Here is a 24,717-nt window from a genome sequence, read left to right as displayed (position 1 = left end):
GATTTTATGACCACAAGCTAATGGAAGGCAGAATGTAGGAGGCCGGGCGGGTGTGCATTGGAATAGCAAAGTCTGCAGGTGACAAAGGCTGGAATGAGGATTTCAACAGCAGATCAACTGAGACAAGGCAAAGTCCGACAATGTTACGGAGATGATCAAAGACTGGTCACGAAATACATTGGAACTGTGGTCAGAAAGTCACCTCATGGTGAAATTCTGACATCAAGTTTGAAAACAAACTTCCTTAGTCCAATACAATTTCTCAGCAGGGGAAAGGAGTCAAAGTTAGGCAATGGAGTTTTGAAGAGACCAGTAACAATGGCTTCTGTCTTCCTGATATTTAATGGGTGGAGATTTAGGATCATTCGCTGCTGGATCTGTGATAAGCAGCCTGATGAATCGGTCGAGGTGGAGCAATCTACAGGTTCGATTGCGAGGCAGATCTGGGTGTCAACAGCGGACATTTGTTTTATTCATTTCCGAGCTAGGCCAGCATTTGTTGCCCATCCCTTGTTGTGCTTGCGAAGGTGGTGGTGAACCGCCTTCTTGCACGGCTGCAGTCCATGTGGTGCAGGTGTACCCGCAGTGCTGTTACAGAGGGAGTTCCAGGATTTTGACCGAGCGGCAATGAGGGAATGACGATAGATCTCCAAGTCAGAATGATCAGTGGCTTGGAGGGGAACTTCGACGTCGTGTTGTTCCCTCGATTCTGTTGTCCATGTCCTTCCAAATGGTCGTGGATTTTGAAGCTGCGGCCGAAGGAGTCTGGGTGAGTTCCTGATTGAGTCCCTGTTCATGTGAAAACAATTGCTCTGTTTGAGCGTAATGTCGGCGAGTGGCAGCATGTTGATGGGAAATAGGAAACGGACAGGAATAGGTCCTCGCGGCGGTTTCGATATCAGAGGTAATGGCGCAGAAAAGGGAAGAGAAGCCCTTGCAATCGATGCTCTGGCTGTGATTACATGAAAAGGAATCGCACGGAATCACTGAATTGTTATGGTGCAGAAGGGGACCATTCGGCCCCTCGTGTCTGCACCAGCTCTCTGAATGAGCAACCCATCTAACATTATTCCCCGCATCCCACCTTCCCCCCCTCCACCCTACCCCACCCCCACCCCTACTTCCCGTAACCCTGCACATTCTTCCTTTTCAGATAACAGTCTAATTAACTGTGAGTGTTTCAATTGCATCGGTCTCCTCTACAGCCTCGGGCAGTGCACTACAATCCCGAACACTCGCTGCACCAAAATATTTCTCCTCATATCACTTCTCCTTCTTTTAGTAATTACTCCAAACATTTTCCCTCTCCTTCTCGATCCTTTCACGAATGGGACAATTATCTACTCTGTCCAAACGCCTCATGATTTCGAACACCTCCATCAAACCTGCTCTCAATTTCCTTTCTCTAAGGAAAACAGTCCTAACTTATCCAATCTATCTTCATAACCAAATTTCCTCATCCCTGGAACCATTCCAGTCAATCTGTTCTGCAACCTCTCTAATGCCTTCTCATCCTTCCTGAAGCGTGGCGCCCAGAACTGGACACAATACTGTAGCTGAGGCCGAACTGAGGCCTTGTACAAATGCAACTTTAACTTCTTGCTATTGCACTCTATTGATAAACCCAAGGATACGACAGAGCACTGTCAACATGCCCAGTTCCCTTCAATATTCATGAACAATCGGTCGCTTAGTAATACAGAACTTGAGTACTGTTGAAAAAAGACATTTTGTCGATGCTTTTCGTCTTGCACTCATGTGGACAATCACATGAATAACAATGTCAGGGCAATTTTTGGCAAATGCTGACCGATCACAGAATCACATCTAATGTCAGACACTGTATTTTGAGTTCTGCAACCACGGTTTGTTAGGGTACAGTCTGTACCTTGCCCGTTCCGACAGCAGAAGTGACGTGCTGTTTGATACGATTTGATAGGTCTCCTATCAAACAGCATCTCCCTTCTCCTGTTCACAATGGGCAAGGTACAGACCGTACCCAACCAGCCCGTGCTCGCAAAACTCAACACACAGTGTCCAAATTAGATGTGATTCTGCGATTGAACAACATTTGCTAAATATTCCTCAGTGAGAAAAAAATTATGCTGAAAACCAATTTAAGACTGAGAGTTGGGCTCTGTGTGTACAAAGAGCTACATATATCAATACCCAGAGCAGTGTTCTTTGCAGCCAGAAAGAACATGTACACACAATGCGCCTGTTTCAGTGAAACAAAATAACTGATAGCCATTCGTTCCTTCTTTCCTCGGTGCAATGCCTTGGTGAATTCCAAGCCACGTGGTTTAAAATTTGAAACAATTCAGTAGCCATCGACCAGTGCTTTCTCCACGGCAACACCTCTACCAATCAGAGTCCACTTGCCAGTCACTCAGCACTCTCTTATCAGACATTATAAAGTTGTTACTTCCCTGACTTTGGTAGTCTTGCGATTGTCATTATCATTCTCATTGCAAGGCAACAATCTTTGACAAAATGCCTTTTTTCAGCATTAACCAATTTATGAACACATACAACCAAGTCTGTCTGTCCCTCCACACCCTTCAGAGTTGTACGCTTTATTTTATAATGACCTTCCATTTTCTTCTTACCAAAATTAATCACTTCACATCACTTTGCATTAAACTTCATCTGCCCCTTGTCCGGCCATTCCACCAAATTCTCGACGTCCCTTTGATGTTCTATACTATCCTCCACACATTTCGGAATACCTCAAGGGTTTCTATATCTGCAAGGATTAACATTTTGTCCTATACACGAGGGTCTAGGTCATTAATGCATATCAGGGAAAGCACGTGTCCCAACACAGACCCCTGGGGAACTCCAGTTCAAACCTTCATCCAGCCCGAAAAGAAATCCATTCACCAAAACTTCCCGCTTCCTTTCGCTCAGCCAGTTCCATCTCCACCTTGTTATTGTCCCTTTTATTGCACGAGTTGCAAACTTGCTCACAATTATGTTGCGTTATATTGTGTCAAATGATGTTTGGAAGACCATGAACACCATATCAAAAGTGGTGCCCTTATCAACCGTCTCTGTTAGCTCTTTAAAAAAATCTGCAGCAATTTCGTGGAACAAGATTATCCATTAAAGAATCGATCCATGCTAATTGAACCAAGAGAGTGCGGTCCCAGTTCACTACAAGACAATGTAAAACAATGGAGGGGGATGTCTTGGTCAACGCCATCTGCAGACAGACCTACCGGTGCCCACATCCCAGGAATGAATAAATAAAGTCACTGGATTTTATGCTGTGATAAAATAATGGAGTAGCGAAAATCATAGAGAGCAAATCGATTCTCCCAATTTGCCCACCAGCAGAGCCTCTCACCGGCGAGGTGGACACCTAAATTTCCCGCTTATGTTCATCAAATGATCCCGCTGGACAAGTGTCAAGGCAAGGAGGAAATTCTCATTCTGTTACATAATCATTAACAGTGAGATATTCAACAGCTATCAGACAGCAGGAAATACTGACTTACCATGAATACCAATGGCTACCAGCACGGGATAGTAAATATCCTTGATCTGTAGAATTATTGACCGTTCCATTCTTTAGAAGAATCTTCGCCTCCTGCCCTGTTTTGCAGTTCCCATTGGAATGTATCTGAGATCCTCAAGTGATCCCCTTTATATTACAATCCGTGCCCAGCTGAGAAAAGCAGCTTGCATAACATTTGGCGTTAGTTTCAGTCACTTAACAAACAAACAGCGCTTCCCCTTCAGTGACTTCAGAACGGCAATGGCAAAGTTGAGCAGGTCAGTCCACAAAACGCCTGCCATTGAAATTCATCATCAGAATGAAATCCCAGGGGAGATGTGCCTCAATATATACATGATAATTTTGTGGATCAGCATTTCAACGACCCAAAAAAAGGTTCTGGATCTAGTTTAGATGCCTTTTAGATCTAGTAGTGTGCAATGAAGACGGTTTAATTAATAATCTTATAGAACGCGATTTCTAAGGGAGACTGAAAATAATAAGGTAGAAGATTAGATTTTGTTTTTGTAAATGATTTGGTTTACGCTCAATCTCGGATGATGAGTCTCAAAATAGCAAACAAATAGCTTTTGAATTCGAGCTGTCAAATGTAAGTTAGGTCACCACATTTAAAGATATGATTTTGGACAAACAATGGTTCTCATTAAAATACTTACTGTACAATTTTAAACACGTATACATCCATTTAAGATGTATGAGCCCCAAGACAGAAGAAGAACAGCGCAACCGTTACGAACAAGAGTGCTTAAAGATACCATAGTAATAAACCGCGGAAATCGAAAGCTTTTAGATTTCAGCCAAAGAGGATCTACAATTTACAAGGATACAGTAAAGAGAATATGATATTACACCAACTGCTAACTTTAAAAAAAGTTTGTAAACATTTCTATAAATTATGCAGATGAAAAAAAATAATTGTGAGAGTAAACATTGACCCTTTGGACTCAGAGAAAGGTGGAATTATAATGGGGAATCGGGACTTGGCTCAAAAACGATTCAGAATAAACCTGAAACCAAATATCAAGTCAATATATTGAACTTGTGTAAATCTGTACCAGGAAAGAAAGATTTCTGGAGACATTCATGGGGTAAGTTGCAAGCAATCTCCTAGACCTTTCCACTTGCAACATGGAGTTTGACAGAAGAGGTAGCTGCAAAGATAGCAGATGTATTGGATTCGATCTTTCAGAATTACTTAGAATCCAGAACAGTTCCCAAGGATTGGAAAGTAACAAACCCCGATATTTAGGAAGAGGACAAGAAAGAAAACGGGGAACTATTAGCTTCACATCACTGCCAGGCAAAATGATATTTTCCTTTCTTTTCGGGATGTGCTAATAGAACACTTGGAAAATCATAATGTTATTCAATAAACTCCACACAAGATTCTGAAGGGGAAATTGAGTACGGCGATCTTATCAGCGTTTCTGAGGATGTAATTATGAGGGGGATAAAGGAAACACAAGTGAATGCACTAAATTTGGATTTTCAGAAAGCATCCATTAAAGAATCCTTAAAGGTTCTTATACAAATTTAGGAATTGTGGGATTTGGCGTCAATACTAGCATGGAAAATGAATTGGCTAATGGACAGACAACAGAGAGTAGGAAGAAAAGTGACATTTTCACCTTGGCAGGCTGTAATTAGTGGGGTGCTGGATGGATGAATACTTCGGTCTCAGCTATGTACATTCGATATTAATGGCTGAGATGATGGAACTGAGTTCGAAGTGTAGGATAAAGTTGTTTCCCACAGCAAGAGTTGATGTGAGACTGGAAAACAGAACCGCCACAGTGTGATGTAAAGAGTCACATAACAGTAAACCTGGGATAGACAGGTTCGGACATCGGAAAGACGTGAACTAGAGACGCTCGTGTAGAAAACTGCATGGAGATAGCTCTTAGTCTGGGCTATACTGGTGGTTATGTATACAGCTGTATGTTAGCAATAAACAGTGACTGTTCAACAGTTGAACTTTCTTCGTAAGACCAATGGACAGAACTCTTACAACTTGGTAGCAACTAATGACCGAACCCAGAACTCAAGACAAGCTGGGGAAAGACCCCAAAATCTGAAAAACTAAAGGAACAACATCCTGACCTGACGAATTCACCAAAACTGAAGAGAACAGATGAAGATCGCCTAAGAAGAAACCCCATTGCAGAACTGGAGGCTCAAGGGCAGAAGAGAAATCCACTGTGTAGCTGAAGGACTCCAGCAGAGCCCGCCCCGGGCATTGTGAATCCCCACCCAATACAGAGTCAAATAACCGAGCCAGATCGCAAGGGTGAGCAAGCTAAATAATATTTAGAAATCGGTACAAAGGCTGAACGGGTTTTTAAAAGAATTGAGGGCATTAATCAGGCAGAATTGTCTATTTTTTCAATCACCGCCCCCAGCCCAAGTCCAGAGTCGGCAGCCTAGAACCGTTGAAATAAAAGCATTTGACGCCTCAGTGAAAGCCGGAAATCCCCTTTGATGAATTGAAGACTCTACTCTGGGAAATTCGCGAGAAGACCCAAAATTTCGATTCAAAGACTTGCTGCTAAGAAAGTAGATCACTTTGAGGTCGGGTCCGACATCGCCGCTGGAGCCCGCCAAACCCCAAAAAGCGCGGGGTGAAGTGAACTAAACGGTTTCTGCAAATCCATCTTTAAAAGTGCAACAGCATTTAAATCTGAACTCCCCTCTGCTGAAAGAAACACAGCCTTGGATAATAAATCAGAGCTAACAGGTCGATCTTTGCTGATCCAAGGGGCAATTCAGGCACAGAATTGGTGGCGTTGGCGGGCATTTTTAAAAGATATACCATAGCTTTAGGGTTAGATAAGGAGACACAGGTTGAAGAACTGAAAACACTTTTGGAAACAGAAGGTCCGATAACCGATGACGTCATTGTGAGTCAAGGAATAAATGAATCTCCGGGTAAATTTGAAGCTGTTCTGAAATCTTTCGATACCTATTTTAATTTAAGAGGGAATACAATTTTAGTGCGAGGAAAGTTCAACAACAAGTCCAACAACCTGGAGAGTCCATTGGCATCCTGGACCTGGTGGTGTCCGATAACGGCCCGCAATTCACTCGTGAAGGCTTCACTCAATTCACCATCCATTACGGATTTCAGCAACTTAGCTGCTCCCTAAATTTTCCACAATCAAATGGTGAGGCGGAAGGTGGCGGCCCACCATTAAACCCTCTTCTGAGATATAGAAAATACGTCCCATAGACGCTTTGAACATTGAGATCGAACTTGCCTCAGTGCAACAGGCAGGAGCTGAGCAATGTCCCACATAATCTTGGTAGAACTTAATTCTCCTAGTTTCTGTTACCAAGCTGAATCTGTTTACATTTCGGCATATTGTATTCTACCTGCCCTGTTCTTTCCCACACACTCAGCCCATCCATCTCCCTCTGCAAATTTTCTGCGTTATCTCCAACACACACTTTCCCGCCATTTTTCATCGTCAGTAAACTTGGATACTTTGTGTTGTAAGAGTTCTTTTCAGTAGGTGTTCAGAGGCTTGTAATGTTGAACAATAGCCGTTTGTTGGCAACACATAACTGTATGTATGTGTGTGTGTGTGTGCGCGCGCGCGTATGTGTGCTTACGTGCGTGTGTGTGTGTTTTTGTGTGGTTGTGTACAAACTATAGGCCAGACTAAGAGCTATCGCCATGCTGACATCTGCTCAAGTCTCCTGATCATGCCTGTCCCATGCGCTAACCTGTCTATCTTAGGTATACTGTCATGTCACTCTTTCTATCACGCTGTGGGCAGTGCTGTTCTCCAGTCTCACATTAACTCTTGCTATGCCGAACATACCCGCCGTACCGTTCCCTCCACTCTTAATCCAACATAATTGCATTACAATATTTTTTACAGCTACCCTTTCTCCTTCTTCAAGCCTATGACTTTATAAATTCAGACAGTCTGGAGGCCTGACAATTCTACCAGATTTCGTTCTGGTCACATCTGGAGGGTTGTAGGCCCAGTTGTTTTGGGCCAGCTTTATTGGTTTGGAGTTGAAAAATCAGAGTATCCTTTCTTTCTGGCACATTTTTTTAATCATTCATTGGATTTGGCAGGCGGCTGGCTAGGCCGGTGTTTATTACTCATCACCAATTGCCCTTGATAAGGTGGTGCTGAGCTGCTTTACTGAACCGCTGCAATGGATGTGATGTAGGTACACCCACTTGACTGTCTCTACCTGATTAACTTAAAAGTATGATAGGAGGTTCTTCTCAACAGATGAGGAGGAGAATCATGTTCCAGCGGATTGTACCTTCTGGAGTATATAACAGGTATGATCTTGCTTGATCATCACCTCCCCAGTCTATGATGCCCGCTCTTTCAAGGTGCCTGGTCCAAACCTTGTCACTTCTGTTTAACTGGAGCAGGTTCTTGGTGCAGTATCTCCTACTGTAGGCAGAACAGTGCATTCTCGGTCCTGAACTTCCTTCTGATCCCTGACTGGCAGAATAACATAGAGATCCAACCTGCCAGGGTTTCGGTCTCCTTACCTAAGGAAGGGCAGCTTTCCCTCACAGAAAGGACAATGTATCTTCATTGGACTGGTTCAAGGGAGGAGATGATTGTGTGTGAGGAGGGACTGTTTAAGCTAGGCCTGTACTCAGGTGACCGGCCTGCTTTGAAAACTTTATTTTCAGTAAGATTTGAATCTCAGAACACTCCAGGTTACAGAATCACGGGAAACACCAGAGTCAGGAGCTGCGACAAGAGCTCCATCATCTCAGTGCTGACCAGTAGCTCCATCCAAGATCCATCTGCCAAATATATAACTGCAGCAGCTTTAACAAAGACTATTCCAGCTTCCACTACCTCAGCTGCTGGTAACAGACTTAGCATCAGATCGCTCCTGATTAAGAATTTACTGGCAGATCACAGAGTCACAGTAGCATAAGGTGTCGACAGGGGTGCTTCAGAGTCGCCTGAGTTCTGGATCGATGTGATATCGTCCTGTGATAACGCTGTAAATGTAAATTATTCAGCACCGGGCAGAGATGACAATAACCTCACACACAATCCTTATTACAGCTCTGGTGTGGAAGGCGGGGACACGATTTAAGTTTCTAACTTTTCCCAAAGATACGGTGACACTTCATCTCCGGCCGCCATCTTATTCTTGCTTCACCAGCTCTATGTTTATTCATCTGCCAAAGTGATTTTTACTGACGTGACCCCAGAATTTTATCTGCTTTCATTTTATGAAGGAGCACAGTTTGATGTTGAACTGAATGAGTCACAGGCATCAACCAATATTCTCTGGGTTATTCGCTTCCCACTCCACAGGGCCCAGCCACTTCCAGTGTCACGGGGCGAATGGATAAAATGAATAGCAAACATCTCTGCATCAACCTCTCTGTCTCTTCTCCAGCTCTCTCTCCCTCGATATCCCTCTATCTCTCTCTTTCCATTTTTCTCCCTCTGGCTCTCTATGTATCTCTCCCTCTCAACCCCCAACATCCCTGCCCCCCTTCAACACGTCTCCCTCTCTCTCTCTCACACACGCACACGCACACACACGTACACGCGCACACACGTACACGCGCACACACGCACACACACGTACACGCACACACACGCACACGGACACACACGTACACGCACACACACGTGCACGCGCGCACACGCACACACACGTACACGCGCACACACGTACAAGCACACACACACACATGCACACACACGTACACGCGCACACACGCAAACACAAACGCACACTGATGCTAACACGCTTTATTCCTATTCTGGCCCAAACGAATTGAAACGAAATATTTTCAGGAAAGCCACAGTGACAGCCTTTAAAGAGATTGTTTGGGTGCAGTCGTGGTTCCTTGCCACGATTAGGAAAGGAAGGCCAGACAAAACCTAAGATTATCGATGAGGAAATATGTATCGAGCAAAATGAAAGAAGTAAATGCTGTCAGATTGTTTTCTTTTATTCCTTCACCTGATGAGGGCTTGCTGGCTGGGCCAGCCTATATTGCCCATCCTAATTGTCCTTGCGAAGTTGATGGCGAGCTGCCTTCTTGAACAGCCGCACTTCCTCTGGTGTAGGTACACCCACAGTTCTGTTAGGGAGGGGGTTCCAGGGTTTTGACCACGTTACAGTCAAGGAACGGCAATATATTTCCAAGTCAGGTTGGTGAGTGACTTGGACGGGAACGTCCAAGTGGTGGTGTTCCCATTTATCTGCTGCCCTTGTCCTTCTAGATGGTAGTGGTCGTGGGTTTGGAAGGTGCTGCATAAGGAGACTTGGTGAATCCCTGCAGTGCATCCTGTAGAAGGTAGACACTGCTTCTACCGTCTGTCAGTGGTGGAGGGAGTGAATGATTGTGCGTGGGGTGCCACTCAAGCTGGCTGCGTGGAACTGGACCGTATCAAATTACTTGAGTGTTTTGGGAGATGCACTCATCCAGGCAAGTGGGTTGTATCCCATCACACTCCTGACTTGTGCCTTGTAGATTGCAGATAGTCTCTCAGGAGTCAGGGAGTGAGTTACTCGTCGCGGGATCCACAGCCTCTGACCTGCTCTTGTAGCCACAGCATTTATATAGCTAGTCCAGTTCAGTTTCTTTTTCAATGTTAAACCCTAGAATGTTGATTGTGGGGATTCAGTGAAGTGCAGTCGGACGTCAAGGGGCGATGGTTAGATTATCTCTTGTTGGAGATTATCATTGCCTGTCACTTGTGTGCTGTAAATGTTACTTGCCACTTGTCAGCCCAAGCCTGGATATTGTCCAGGTCTTGTTGCATTTGGCCATGGACTGCTTCAGTATCCGAGGAATTGTGAATGGTGCTGAACATTTTGCAGTCATCAGCGAACATCCCCACTTCTGACCTTATGTTGGACAGAAGATCATTGATGAAGCAGCTGATGATGTTTCGGTCGAGGACACTACCCTGGGGACACTAAACCGCAAGTGAGAATCATGGAAAATAACAGAAAATTCATTGGGGAAGTGAAGAATAAATATAGGTAGAAAGGGGAGACTGGGAGAATAGACTATCAGATTTTTTTTTTTTTTGCTCTATGGATATAAATATAAAAGGTTGCGAAAACAGGAACGGGCCGAATAGGGACTATAACGGAATTTCGCGCCTGGAGCCAGAGGACTTATATTGTGTTTGCCAAGAAAGAAAAACACTGCCAAAGGCAGAGTGAAACACGAGGTAGTTGTGAAATTGGGTGGACGACAATTGTAGATAGAGGAGGCATTATAAACCTGGTTTTACTTAAATGTTGATAATTCACCAGGATTGGTTCAGGGGCAGGGTGTTGAGGAAAGTAAGTTTGGAAATTGCGGAGGGCAGTGGGCCACAAATTTCCAATCCTGCTTAGTTTTAACGGACGATGCTAGAGGATTGTAGAATTGCAAATGGTATACCATTGTTCACAAAATGTAGCTAATTATCATTTTGTAAACCACACACACACCAGTTTAACCTCAAGTGCTGGAAGAGCTTTTGGAAACGATATCCAGAGACAAAATGTATTACCACATGGATAAGTGCGGATTCATTCAGGTAAACATGTCTGGATGTGTTAAAAGCAGTTAGCGTTCAGTTAACTCGATTGTTTTGGGATGAAGACTGTCAGTGGAGCATGGGCACCAAGTCAGCTGAATGAAAAGAAACAAAGAGCCGTGGTGAATTGCTATATAATGGGATTCTCCAGCCATCAGCAGTGTCATCAATGCTGTTTTTCTTCAACATAGGACCGAAGCGTCGACGTGGAGGGCACCATTTCAAAACTTGTGAAATGTTGTAAAATTCAGAGGAGGATAATGATAAACTTCCAGAGGACAGAGGCAGGCTGATGGGACAGATGGCATGAAGTGAAATTTAACGCGGAGAAGAGTGAAGTTGTACATTTTTTCAGGCAGGGCGAGGAATGGCGATATAAGGTACACTAGTCAATGCTAAATGAGATGAAGGAGCCGAGGGGGCTGGAGAAATGTCTTGAAGTTGGAAGGACATGTCGGGAAATTAGATGAATTACTGACCGGCGGTTCAGAGCAAAATCAAGTGGGTCACCGACTGTGCGGTGAATTTTCAATTCACTCCCAGCATTCGGCGGAGTTGCAAGGAGAGGGAACTGGAAGATCTTTCTACCTGGCTTTCAGTCAGAGATTTGTTGTGTTTATAGCAAATATGGTAACAACTAACCAGAAAGAAAAATAATCCAACTGCAGTTGTCATTTATGCGTTGATCTCAGTGCCAGCTTGTGGCAGCACCGCTTGACAGAAGAGAAGACAACACTGTGGAGAGTTCTCACTGCTTTCCGCTAGTATTTGCGCTGCGCTGTGTGTTCTTTATAAGAAGTGAACCGAGTTAAATTTAATTCAAAAACGTTATACGGCGAAAGCGTTGGTTTCTCAGTCAGTGAATTATGTGTCGCCGACAAATATCTGAGCTATGAAGTACATTTTGCAATATCGGTGTTTTGTTTCATTCGGACGTGGTTTAAAGCAATTCGCAATAAATTATTACCCTGTCGTACGACGCTTGTAAAGCACATCGAAGCAAACGATTTTAGTGCCTCCAGCTGAACAGTCGATGTAGAGACAGTCATTAAGCATGTGGAGAGTACACAAAGAGCTTATCCAGTGAGCAATGGGCGTATTTTCTAGGTGGTGAGAAACAGGGGACCGTAGAGAAGCAAAAGGGTTTCGTTCTACAGGTACAGGGCTCACTAATCGCCAGTGCACATGCACAAACAATCATTTTAAGATCTGGACTTCCAGGCTGTAATATCCGAGGTGCCACTCATTCCAATAGGTAGTTAGACAACTGTCTTAAATCTGCAGCTACGCAGATCTATGTAACAGATGGAGTGGCATAAAAGCTACAAGCGAGTTTTGTAATGCAATATTGTGAATTGCATCCCACTATTTTGCTGTGAACATGATTCTGGGGCCGCAAACGCATTAGGAATTCTTTACCTGTGATGGTGCTGCATGAAGGTGCGAATTGAGGATTCTCAGGATGGTGCAATTGAAACAGGAGATCAGCCAGAAAGTTCGTGAATTATTGAGAAGTTGTGAAATAGATAATACACCTGTCCCTATTTCTCATGTTCCTCCAGACGCTACTCAGAGGAAGCACCAGGATTACATTGACCCTGGAGTGGAAGCAGTGCTGATTCCGGAGTTTAGTAGGTCACTTTAGAAGTTCAGTTTTGGTAATCCTAGATTTGTATAATTATAGGGTGGGTAAAGCACAGAAGGTGCCCGTCCGTTCTGTGCTGCTTCTCTGAAGGAGACGATCACCTAGTGTCAATCCCTCGACGTTTCCTGCAACTTTCTTTCGTTTTCGGGTCTTCTAACTGTTTCTAATCTCTTGAGAAAAGAAGAATGAAGGGTGGTTTGATCGAGGTTTCTATCTTGTTAGAATCTAGTGTTAGATTAAATAGGGAGAAGCTGCTTTCACCGCTTTGAATCAGAACATATTGTTGTCACTGATTCATAGCGATAGTGCCTCGGCCAGCCAAGGGAAAAGCCTGGAAGAACCTTTCACACTTAGAGTAGCTGGAAATCTGCAAATAATTCCTAAAAATCATCGAGAACGCCACAATTTCGAGAAGAAAGTTTTTTTTGTTGCAAATCGAAGAAACTTATACCTCTCTTCTGTTCTCTTGAATAATTCAGCCTAGTTTGCTCTTTTTTCCCGACATTTCAATGGGACTGTAACCTTTGTCCCAAAAGGATGCAATTGGATAAGGACTGGAGCCATGGACCTTCAGATTAAATGTCTGATGCTGTACCGACTCGGCTATCCGGCCTCCATTGAGCATGTTTCCCATAGCAGCCTTCACTGTCTAACTAGAGTTATTACAGCGTCTATTTTTTCCATTCCCTTCTTTGTATTTCAGCCCCTACAACGCGTTTCCCTCACAGACAGACCGGCAGCGTCACTTTGGCTTCATTTCACAAACCTTCCAACTTGCATCAACTATTCGCTCCTAACCAGTGGCGTGTGATGTGATGATTGTTGTTATCCTGGTCTGTGCATTAGACCTTCAAAGGTTTGAAGAGTGTATTCATTTCAGGGAGCTATTAAGTTGCAGAAATTGAAGGGGGAAGCTCTAAAGTCACAGGGATGGATTTCACGAGTGGGTAAATGATTTGTAATGGTGTTTGATGTGGGAAAGCGTAATACCATCCCCTTAAAATCAAGACAGCTCATTCGGAGTAACGTTTAAATAGTGTGAAGCACTAAGTGTAGGTGTCTAAATCGATCTGCAAGCCCGAGAGCACGATTAAAAAGATTCACCATGCACCCCTCCCCACTCTTTCCTGCATAACGTGCGGTAACATAGATCAATCAACATCTTCCCTTGCTCTGCTAAACCCGGAATAAATCAAAGTGCTTCCTTAAGTAAACACCTCCAAAGGTAATATTGGTCCATTTGGGCTTCTTAATATTGGCACGTAAACCCAAATGCTTTTTTCGGGCTTTGTTACGTTGATGTAAACTTCATAACATCTGCCTCCAGTTGATGTCTTGCTGGGTTTTACTGATTTAGTTTTGTCACGTTTCTATCTTTATTCCTTCATGTTATTTTCGGACGGTTGCAATGCAGCCATTCACAGCCCCATCTGGACATATCCTTTGTTTCTTTATCATGCCCATTACAACTCTCTATGGATTTTACATCAAGAAACCTTTTTCCTCCTTCCCTCCACCCTCACAGACATTCGATTTGTCCTGCCCCTTCTTCCTCTCCACAGGATTAACATTTAATATATTTATATATTTCTTCACTTCTGATGAAAAGTCATCGACCTGCACAGTTCACTCTGTTGCCTCTACAGGTGCTCCCTGACCGGTTGAGTATTCACAGGATTATTTTTTAATATTCCCAGCAATTACGGTGCATTGCTTTACTGTCTGAAAGGTTGGTGGAATCAGATTCAATCTGAATTTAAAGGGAACTAATTTACAGGGTGACGTGGGAAGCTTGATTGTGGAACTAAATTGACAGTTCTTTCCAAGAACGGGCACAGAGTGATGGGCCGACAGGCCTCCTTCTGAGCTGCAGGATTTGATGAATCACATCTTTAATTTCTGCGTTGACCGGGAGATTAGAAAATGGTTGAAGACGTGAAGGTGATGACCGAATGGTTACAGGTAATTGTCTGATGTTGTGTGCCGAACATGTAATACATGTAGGAGGATTTCAAGCACAGCACAAGTCTATAAATTACTAGTATATTAACTCCTAAAACCCCTAATTAACCTCGCTTCCACTTACACTCCCGTTAAGGAAACAGTAAAAACAAATATATTTAAACAGACCCCAGCAAGTCGACACAATACCCTGGGCAGAAGTATTCAAAGTGGCTATTCCAAGCTTTGGTCTGTGTAGACAGCAGGCTTAATGCACAAATACTGAAGGCTGTTTGCACTTCCCGTCGACCTTAGAATGCCTTCCCTGGCATCGTTTTCCTTTATAAATGTTTGTCTTTTTTAATGTAAACCTCATTGTTCCCATATGTCTTTGAAACTTACCTTTCTCATAATATGAATCATATTGCTAATCATAGTGCTAATATTATCAGGAACATTTGGAAAAATAAACATGCTGATTGCTTGCCTTCTCCGGCTAAGTGCAACATCCAACCATCTCTTTGAAATTAAAACTACTGTGATATACCTAAAACTGCAAATTCTGCTCACCTCACATTCTAAGACTTCAGCCATGTTTTCCCATTTAGCATTTCAAACCTTGATTCAGTTGATGAGTCAAAGACTCCAGACAAGCTGTTTCCAATTCAATTACATCCCACACACACTCAGAGAAACTAATCAAATCCCACTATGTCCTACCTTGACAATAAATCACAATAATGTTAAGAGAATTATTGTACGTTCGCGACATCTGGAATTCCCTCCCTTAAGCTCTGTCCCACTTTACCTCTCTCTTCTTTCAAACACTCGTTCAAATCTACCCATTTGGTCAGAAGTTCGTCATTTTCCTAAATACCTCCTTGTGAAACTTCGTTTTAAATGTTGATATATAACGCTCCTTTCAAGCACATTGGCAAGGGGAGGGGTGGGGAGTTTGTGAAATGCAATAGATACATAGAAGATTCTGCTGTGTTGTTCAGTTTAGCGGGCTTCAAAATTAATTTGTGTGGATCCGTTCAAAGTTAATATATCCCTCCGGTCAGAGCTCGGGTTATGGAATATTGATGAGGGTCACTGCTGAATCTGGGATGACGAGTTTTATCTAACGTTGGCTCCCATTTTTAGCAGCAGATACCACAGGATATCCACGTTCATCATGCCGGAACTCCACCATCGATTTGTAATTTGGTAATTTCCATGAGGTGACCAGGACTGCACACAGTACTCAAATTGTGGCCTAACTAATGATTCATACAGCTCCACCATAGCCTCCCTGCAAGTATATTTAAGCCTCGTCTAATAAACGAAATGATTCTACTTGACTTCTTAAACACCTCATCGGCCTTTCATGTAACATTCGGGAATCTGTGGAGATTCGCTCCAATGTCCATCACTTCCTCGAAACCTCCCAATAATCTATTCATTAATTGTGTATTCCCTGCGACCTGTTTGAGTTCCCCAGCTGCATTACATTGCTCTCCCCCGGGTTGAATTCCATTTGGCATTTTTATGACCATCTAACCAGTCAATTGATATCTCCCTGCTATCAAACCTCCTCACTATCAAACACAGCCACTTTTCTCGTTGCCTAAAAACTTCATGAAGATTCCCCCTATATATATTTCCAAATAGTTAATATGTGCCATGAAAAGCGCGGCTAAATATACATGTGGCTTTTTTTTTTCAGGAGAGAAATCTGGTTGGTACAAATCCATCTCCCAAATACCCATAACGCTGATGTTTTCAGGATTCACGTCGGTGCTCGGGCGCTGTTTTAAATGCAAGTTCTCCATTGGCTCTGCCATACAGCCCGATAAACAAATACCAATGATCTTTGCAGCAAAACAGTGCAACGGATTTGAAACCTTTGCATTATAACTACACGCCGTTGATTGGTGACACATAACCTCCTGGGCTCAGAAATCAATGCCGCCCCCATCTAATTCCAACCCATCCCGAACGCTTCGTTATGAAGACAGCCAGAAGAGGGTAAACCCGAGGCAAAACAAGATTGAGCTCCCCCCACAATGTTGTTCTGCGGATTGTGAAGCGGCGCTGTTGTATGACTGTTAATCAGATAAATACATCAATCACAGTGGCAGTTGGCCTGTTACTTGCCGCTTTCCCAACTTGCTCTGATCGCCTCAAGTCATCGATTGAGAGCCAGGCGGAAATATATTTTGTTCCCTGACATTGCAACTCCCGCGAATGATAGCATCAAATGTAAATTTCAACAGGCACTCGGTAATTTCTCGTTGAAGCCCCCGCCGTGAGTTTGCCCGATTGTGAGCACCTTCCTTCCAATTCGCCATGAAATCCACACGCTGCAATTCCTACATCCTAGAGATACTGCAACATTCCCACACTATTTTTACTTCAGTGTTTGAAGTGCTTATACATTTTATATAATTTAGCATCGTTCCGAAGGCAATTGTGAATGAGCAACTTGCACTGGTCATGCGCGACATGCCCACACCCCATGGAATAAATAGAAAAGAGATTGCATAGATACCAGCCTATTGACGGGAGATTTTGCAGTTTAAGGTTTGCTTTGAGCAGATTATTTTCATCATTGACAAGGAGGAGAAGGTATCTGTTGCTGAACAGCTTTGTGAAGATCGGATCATTCAGCAGCTCTGGGAGAAACATACACTCACAGCTCGCTGGTAACCTGAACTTTCAACTGGGCAAATCCGGGATTTCCAGCCTGTGCGCGATCAATCAGCGAGGAAGATTGCGGAATCCTCCACTCACTGCCCGTTGAGTTTGAAAACCAGATACTAGGGTATTTACCATGTGGCCGGTTAGCTCAGATGGTTAGAGCGTGGTGCTAATAACGCCAAGGTCGCGGGTTCGATCCCCTTACGGGCCAACGTTTTTTATTCGATTTAGAAGTAATTAAAGCCCGGACCCGGTTCAGTTGTTATTCCTCCGCTGCCACATGGAAAGAGCGTTTCGAAAAGTTCTTCTGCAGCGTTGCAGGCTGTGTTTTTTTTCCATCCATGCTTCTTCCTTCTGGAACATTTCTGCCTCTAGTTCTGACAAATCCGTCCTTCTTTTAACAATTCTGTGCCACAAATTTGTTGGCGACAAGACAACAAAGCTTTGCTACTGCACAACGGAACACTTGCAAACGACGCTCTGCTCAGCATCTCTGGGGCAAATATATCCTTACAGCTCCCTGGTAACCTGAAGCTTTGACTGGGCAAATACGAGAGTTCCAGCCTGTGCGGGATCAGTCAGGTAAGGAAGAATGCTGAATTCTCCACTCACTGCTAGACTGAATTTGAAAAGCAATTGATCAAACTAGGAAACGTGCTGCTTGGCGACCAGTTAGCTCCGAGATAAAGGCAAAATGCTGCGGATGCTGGAAATTTGAAACAGAAACAAAAAATGCTGGAAAAACCTCTTCAGAGTCATACGGACTCGAAATGTTAACTCTGTCTTTCCCTCCACAGATGTTGTCAGACCTGCTGAGTTTTTCCAGCACTTTCTGTTTTTGATCAGTTAGCTTCAATGGTTAGAGGATGATGCTAATAGCGTTAAAGCTCACGGGTTCGATCCCCATTGAACAATGGGATATGAGAGATGTGTGGTAATTCTGTCCCTATTCCAGTTCAGTTGCAGTCCTTCTACTGTTTCGAGGTTCAGTTGTAATTCCTATACTGTCACATCGGAATGGGATTTCGAATCGGACCGTGTTCTCCTGCGACATCGCAGGTTGAGCCTTTTTCTCTTCCACACTTCTTGCCTTTGGAAAATTTCTGCCTCCTGTCCTGACAAATCTGTCCTTTTTCACACTTCTGTGCAATAAACCGATCAGCATCATGGCAACAAATATTTTCTCCTGTACAGAGAAACACTTGCAGACGAGCAGTGACATCGCTGTTAACTGTGCCCATGCCTGCCGTTCACTGCAATGCTGCAGGCAAATTACCTCGATCCAATTTGCATGTGTCAGTGCAACCAATCGTACTAGCCTACCATAAAGTGATTGCATTGAAGCTATCAACAGCTCTCTACACGACAACAATAACTCGCTTCACAACAATTTCACGCAAATACTGCATCTGTCAGCAAAGTCTATCCATTATCAAATTTCTCAACAGTCAGTCAGCTGCTGGCGAGGCCAAAAAAACATTTGCTGCTTCGAGATATCTTTTAAAAAAGCAGCACAATATACTCCTAAAGTGTTGTTAATTATTCTCAAACATGCCCGGAACGATGTAAAATACTGAACCGCGCAAAGTCTACTTCATTGCTGAGCGACTTGTTAGCGACGGATAAACTAGGTCCCTGAGAAGCCAATGTTTTCCCGTCTAACTTGTCGTAATTCCAATCTCTCTCAGACATTCTAGTGACGAAGTCACCCAGCAGAGGGCAAACCCAACGCAAAATTACTGTGAGCTCTCCCCACGGTTTAGTAGCTTTGCTGTATGACTGTTACTGGGATAGATTTGTAAATCACCGAGGGCAGTCGGCCTGTTATTTGTTCTCTCATTTACTGGTTCCGCAACTTGCTCCAATCGCCTAAAGCCGCTGATTGAGAGCCAGGTGGAAATATCTTTCAGTTTCCTGCACTTGCAACTTCCCCGGCTTTTACTACCAAATTTAAAATTCAACAGGCACTCGGTCATTTCCCGCTAAAGAACCGGTCATAATTCGTAAAAACTGTGATCGTTTTACTTCTCATTCGCAATTCAGTTCCAATTCCAAGCTTCACTTGCATCATCCTGAGGACAGGGCAACATCTCAAAACTAATTTTACTTCAATGTTTGAAGTATTTTCACTTTGTAAATTTAGCAATCCTTCTCAAGGCAATTTCGGATGAGCAACTTATACCAGTCGTGGAGGCGTATCCATATCTCATGATATAAATAGAAAAAGAGAGTTTGGATAAGATATCAGCCTGTTGAGGGCGAGAAGGTTTTCAGCTTGAGGTTTGCTTTCGGCGGAATATTTTGAACATTCAGAAGGGGAGCGTTGATGTTGCTGATCAGCTTCGTGAAGATCGGGACAATGAGGCAGCTCTGGGGAAAACTCATTCCCTTCCAGATCGCTGGTAACCTGAAGCTTTCAATTTACAAAGACGATAGTTCCAATGGTCCAGCTGGTGCGCGGTCAGTCAGCAAGGACTGAGTGTCGATGGTCCTTGGGTCGTTCTTCGGTACCATTCCAGACACAGAATCCGAGTGACCTCCGCCCCCCTGCTGCCTTAATACTGTCTCAAAGAAGTGTACAGGAAGGATATTGAGCGTATATTGTTTTCATGCTTGGAAAAAGTGTCTGCATGTATGACAGGGAAGAATCAAGGCGCATAATACTCAGTCGAAAAACATCTGAACATTCCCTCTACATACTGTGATATTTATCTGGCTCTCGCTATCACTGATCTCGTTTCCCTCTTTCTTACGGCGAACCTATTGACAATCATGATTCTCGCCAGAAGAAACTGCGACCTTTTCAAATTTATCTGTCTATATGGTGTCTGGAAACAGCAGATCTACTGATCATGTTCTTCATATATTAGAATATCAAACTTTCAGCAAAGTCTTTACACATTCATTCCTCTCCAACACTGTCATTGTTATGGCAGCACCAAACTTTAAATTGAACAGGCACTCCGTCATAAGTTGGCACTGAAGAAGCCGTCTTAATTCTCATTCGCAATTTAGCTCCATTTCCAATCTTCAATTGTCACTGTCATGGCCAGAATTTTAAAGCAAAGTATGTCACTGTGAAAACTGCTACAGTGACCATAACAGCGGTCTCTGTGCTGATCTATTGGGAGAATTTGCCATTTTGATTTGCTCAGGAACACAAATGTTCATTTCTAAGCAACTGAACAAACTGCAAAAACGGGTGATCAACAAACTGATAATTAACAATGTTCACTCGGGTTCCCGCCCTGGTGCGGATTTTGTTTCCATCGTCTTCCGGGGTAGTGGACTTTTCCCATGTATTCAGGTGAAGTTCCAGGCAGCAGAATTTTGGATGAGCACAGGTATGTGTGGGGTGGAAGATGGGAGGCCGGCCAGGTGAACACTGGAATATTCAAGCCGAGAGTGAACAAAGGAATGGATGAGGGTTTCAGCAGCAGATGAGCTGAGGCAGGGTCACAGTTGGCCGATGTTTAGGATGTTCAAGTACTGAGTGTTCATCTGATAACAGCCTGTCAGTCTGTCTAATATCATGTAGTTATATCAGAGATATTAGGTGTAAAATGGATACAGCGTCAGCCATTATTGTTCAATATTAGGATTGTTACTGTGTCTGTATCTCTGGAACATTATGTCGCTGCGGGACTTTTCACATTTCACTGCAATCAGAAGCTGACCAAAATGTCCCAGACTGTGGCCAAGGACTGAGACCCTTTAATGCTGACATTTGCCCCTTTAGCTCGTCCGATTGGGATAATTCCCTGCAGGATATTTGCTGCTCATGAACCATTAATATCAATAATTCCTGTCACTGGGTTCACTGAGAGGGATGGAGAGTCAGTGAACAGAGCGGAGTGTCACAGTTGTTCTGTTCCTGACTCTCCCCCTCCCGGTCTTTTAGTGAGGATCCGGTCTCCCAGGGAATGTGTTGTCTCCAATTCCGCCCGATTCCCGTCTTTTAACACTGAGTGAACTGACAGCAGTCAGTAACTCCAGTATCGGGATCCTGGTGAGTTCATTGTGGTTCAGTGTTTAGACAACACAGTAACAAACAAGGTTCACAGTAAATATCATAACTCAGATTCAGGAGGGGATCAGACATGTGGGCAATCTGCGCTCTCTACCTTCTGATTCAGGCTCCTGAACGTTGCGGAAAAATAAATGATATTTGTTGCATTGTTGATGTTGTGGTCGTATTAGATGAGGCGTTTTACTTCCCTGTGTCGTGCAAGGTTATCAGAAGATTGTAGGTTGGAGTCCTGCAGTTTGTCCTATGTTCTTTTGACGCAGATAAATTGCCGTGTACAGAAGTTCTCACACACTTTGTGTGTAGAATTCTTTTTTTTCTAATTCCCTCGGTAAAAACCCTGACTTTAACTCTTTGACGGTGGCACTGGGTCCGAGATTCACAGTCAGCGGGAATAGTTTTGGGCTGATCTTACTTGTTCAAATTTACAAAAAAATGCATCGAATGCCTCCTGCAATCATGAGGAAGGATCTCGGTAAAGGGACAGTCAGTGCGTTAAATGTAGGGGCTGAGTTGTGGTTTGATGTCGGGAATTGAAGAGGGTTAGGAGTGAGTTCAAGAGACAAACAGATTTACAGAGGAAGAAAACGGAAAGATTGGCGACGAGGAAGAAAGAGGAATATGAACGGTCTTCACCATCTTTCAAATTTCATTCAATGAAATATCAAAAGAGAAAATAATCTCTGTGCCAAGGAGCTGCTGATAGTGCAGAGATCAGAAAATAGAGCTGGAATTAGGAGAATCATCGTGTTCACTGAGGGAGAGGCGATGGGATAAGAAAAGAAAAGTTGCGAGGGGGCGGGGATGAAAGGCAGGATCCTGAATAGCTGCCGTCTAAAAGCAATGGAAATAAAGGGAAAAAATACATTTAATAAATTAATAAAATGGTGGCAGATGTTATAATATAAGTTACTCTGTCATGTTACACCTCACTGTTTATAAGATACTCGTTGACTGTCAGATTATTAATGAATTCTGCCTCGTTAGTCATTACTAAATCGAGTGTGGCCGGCTCCTCTCGGTTTTAAAATACCTTTTTTCAGCAAACTGTCCTGGGTTCAAGCTACCAATTCACTGATTTCACTGAAATTCCGATTCAGCCCAGTTTTAGTGAAAGAGCCAGAGTCGGATGTTCGGACACATAGGGAACGGTCGGCTGACTGTTGGTGTAAAGGGCCTTTCCTCTCAAGGAACTTTAATAGTCCAGGATCTCCAAAAACTACCGCTGTTCCTGAATTTCTGAGACGAAATCTGCACTCTCTCCTGTTTATAAAACAATGCCCAAGACATTTTCAATTTCGTGTGTTTCCTCTCATTAAGGACAACGCCTACTCCCCATCGGGGAATTGAACCCCGGTCTCCCGCGTGACAGGCGGGGATACTGACCACTATACTAACGAGGAACTGCTGAACTTAGGCACAGAGTAGAAAAACCTGGGATTAACTTCACTCAGTATCAAATGAAAATGCTGAAGTGGCAAAATGTGAGACTGGAGGGGGCTTCCATCAGTTGTTTCCGAGACTTCTGATTGAAGTCGCTGTTGTTCAATTGCTGTCAGGAACTTATGATGCTTAATAACCCACAAATTGATAGATTTGTAGAATGAAAGAAATTAAATTGTCTTCCGATCAGCACATTCATATCGTGAAACATTCCTCTTTTGTGTAGTGTATTAGTTTATCAATGGGAAAATCTGACCGCCAGTAAGATCCGCGGATGTAATACTCACACCAAACTTCCAGGGAAGTTGTCAATATGGGGAATTGTCAGTGAATACGCGGCACACGGCTATGCTCAATAATGCGCACGACTGAGGAAAAAATGTAAATTCTGTACCAGCAGTGAAAGTCTAGGAGAGTTCAGAGACAATGAAAATGTCATCAATTCAGGTTATCTGTTTTGTGGCAAATCCTGGCAAAATAACATTCCTTCTTTCCCATTTTGGGACTTTTAATAATGATAGGGATTTATTTTTCCTCTTGAATCATTTCCCGACCAGGAACCCAATGAGGGGAAAAAAATACCCGAATGTTAAAATGAAAGGTGAATATATTTATGTTCACCCTGCAGTGACGGGGGAATCCCCCCCCGCCCCCTGTCATTATTGTGTCCAGCCTCCTGCTGGGCCGCCGTCTTGCATTTGTGCAGCAGCTGTTTATTATTCGGTTCAGCTGTCTCTCCCGTCACTGGCTCTCCATCCTGTCGATGGTGCTGTCTCATGAACTCCAAGAAGGTAACGCATTCGCTTATTAAAATCACAAGACAGAGGCTCTTTGAGTGAAACATTTGGACCCAGGCCGAGTGTTTAGTTCACCACCCAGCAGCTCCTGGGAATCACATGCAATGCATTCATTTGCTTTATAAATGCCTGGTTACTGGTTGATATATGCACTCATCCTTGACTGTCTCAATGACCTTCAAGGGTAAAGGCTTCCTCCAGGCTGCTGTAGAAGCTGCGCCCCTGCAGCTTGAGTTGTGCAGGACATCACTAGTGAAGAGTGCATGTACCAGGCGGCTTATAACCAGGTTTCTCTTTGCTAAATTTTTCAGAGTCTCCAATTTTTCCGGTGCTACACAACACATTTGACGATGTTGCAGTTCCACCTTCTCGTGCCCAGGGTTCTGAAAGTTAGGGAATTAATTTGAGACCCTGATAGTCCGATGGCTGCAAATGTGTGTTGCTGCTAAAATATGATGGGATGTGAAAACTAGACAATGTGCTTTCATTTCCTGAGTGAATTGTACTTGCGTCAAATCTCCTTTCCCACTCCCATTCCTCAATCCTGCCACCAGCGGGTATCCTTTGTGTGAAAATGGATTCTTGAGGGCCCTGTAACTTTGTAATTTCGGCATTCATGTGTGGTTGATTGGCAGTTACCCCCTGAGGTCTGCATAATGCTAGGAATAACTGCTGGTCTGTTTGTAAAATATTTTTAAAAATGTTTCAATGATGGACATTGAACCATCGTAAAGAGCAATTCAAAGCGTGATCTCTGCGATTTCTCATTTAAATTCCTAACCTGGTGACAAAAATCACTCATTGGCATCGATCAACCTCAAAGCTTCGAGGCTGAACTAGGCAGGTCAGTATATGCCTTACAGAGCGGGTAGAACAAGGACTTTCTTCATTCTCTCCAATGTAACATCCCTAACAAGGCCGGCATCCCCATCCCTTGAGAAAGGTTAAATGTCAACCACATTTCTGCAGGTCAGACTGGTAAGGACAGCAGATTTCCATCCCTAAAGGACATTTATGAACCTGATGGTTTTTTTTACAACAACTGATGATAGTCTAATGTGAGTCAGCTTTATTTAAATTAGTTTTATATCCCAGAATTTCTTAAATGATTGTAA

At 43.5% G+C, this 24,717-nt stretch overlaps 2 non-coding genes across 2 annotated transcripts; one reads left to right on the top strand and one right to left on the bottom strand.

Annotated features, from left to right (window-relative positions):
- Positions 1 to 17,472: 17,472 nt before the first annotated feature.
- Positions 17,473 to 17,546, top strand: trnai-aau (transfer RNA isoleucine (anticodon AAU)). Its single transcript has one exon. It is a non-coding gene; the product is annotated as a tRNA-Ile (tRNA).
- A 5,147-nt stretch (positions 17,547 to 22,693) lies between these two features.
- trnad-guc (transfer RNA aspartic acid (anticodon GUC)) lies at positions 22,694 to 22,765 on the bottom strand. The gene has a single exon. It is a non-coding gene; the product is annotated as a tRNA-Asp (tRNA).
- Between the last annotated feature and the right edge of the window lie 1,952 nt (positions 22,766 to 24,717).

The sequence above is a fragment of the Cetorhinus maximus genome, chromosome 11, assembly GCF_964194155.1.
Source record: "Cetorhinus maximus chromosome 11, sCetMax3.hap1.1, whole genome shotgun sequence".
Lineage (NCBI taxonomy): Eukaryota > Metazoa > Chordata > Chondrichthyes > Lamniformes > Cetorhinidae > Cetorhinus > Cetorhinus maximus.
This window is presented reverse-complemented; position numbering and strand designations above follow the sequence as displayed.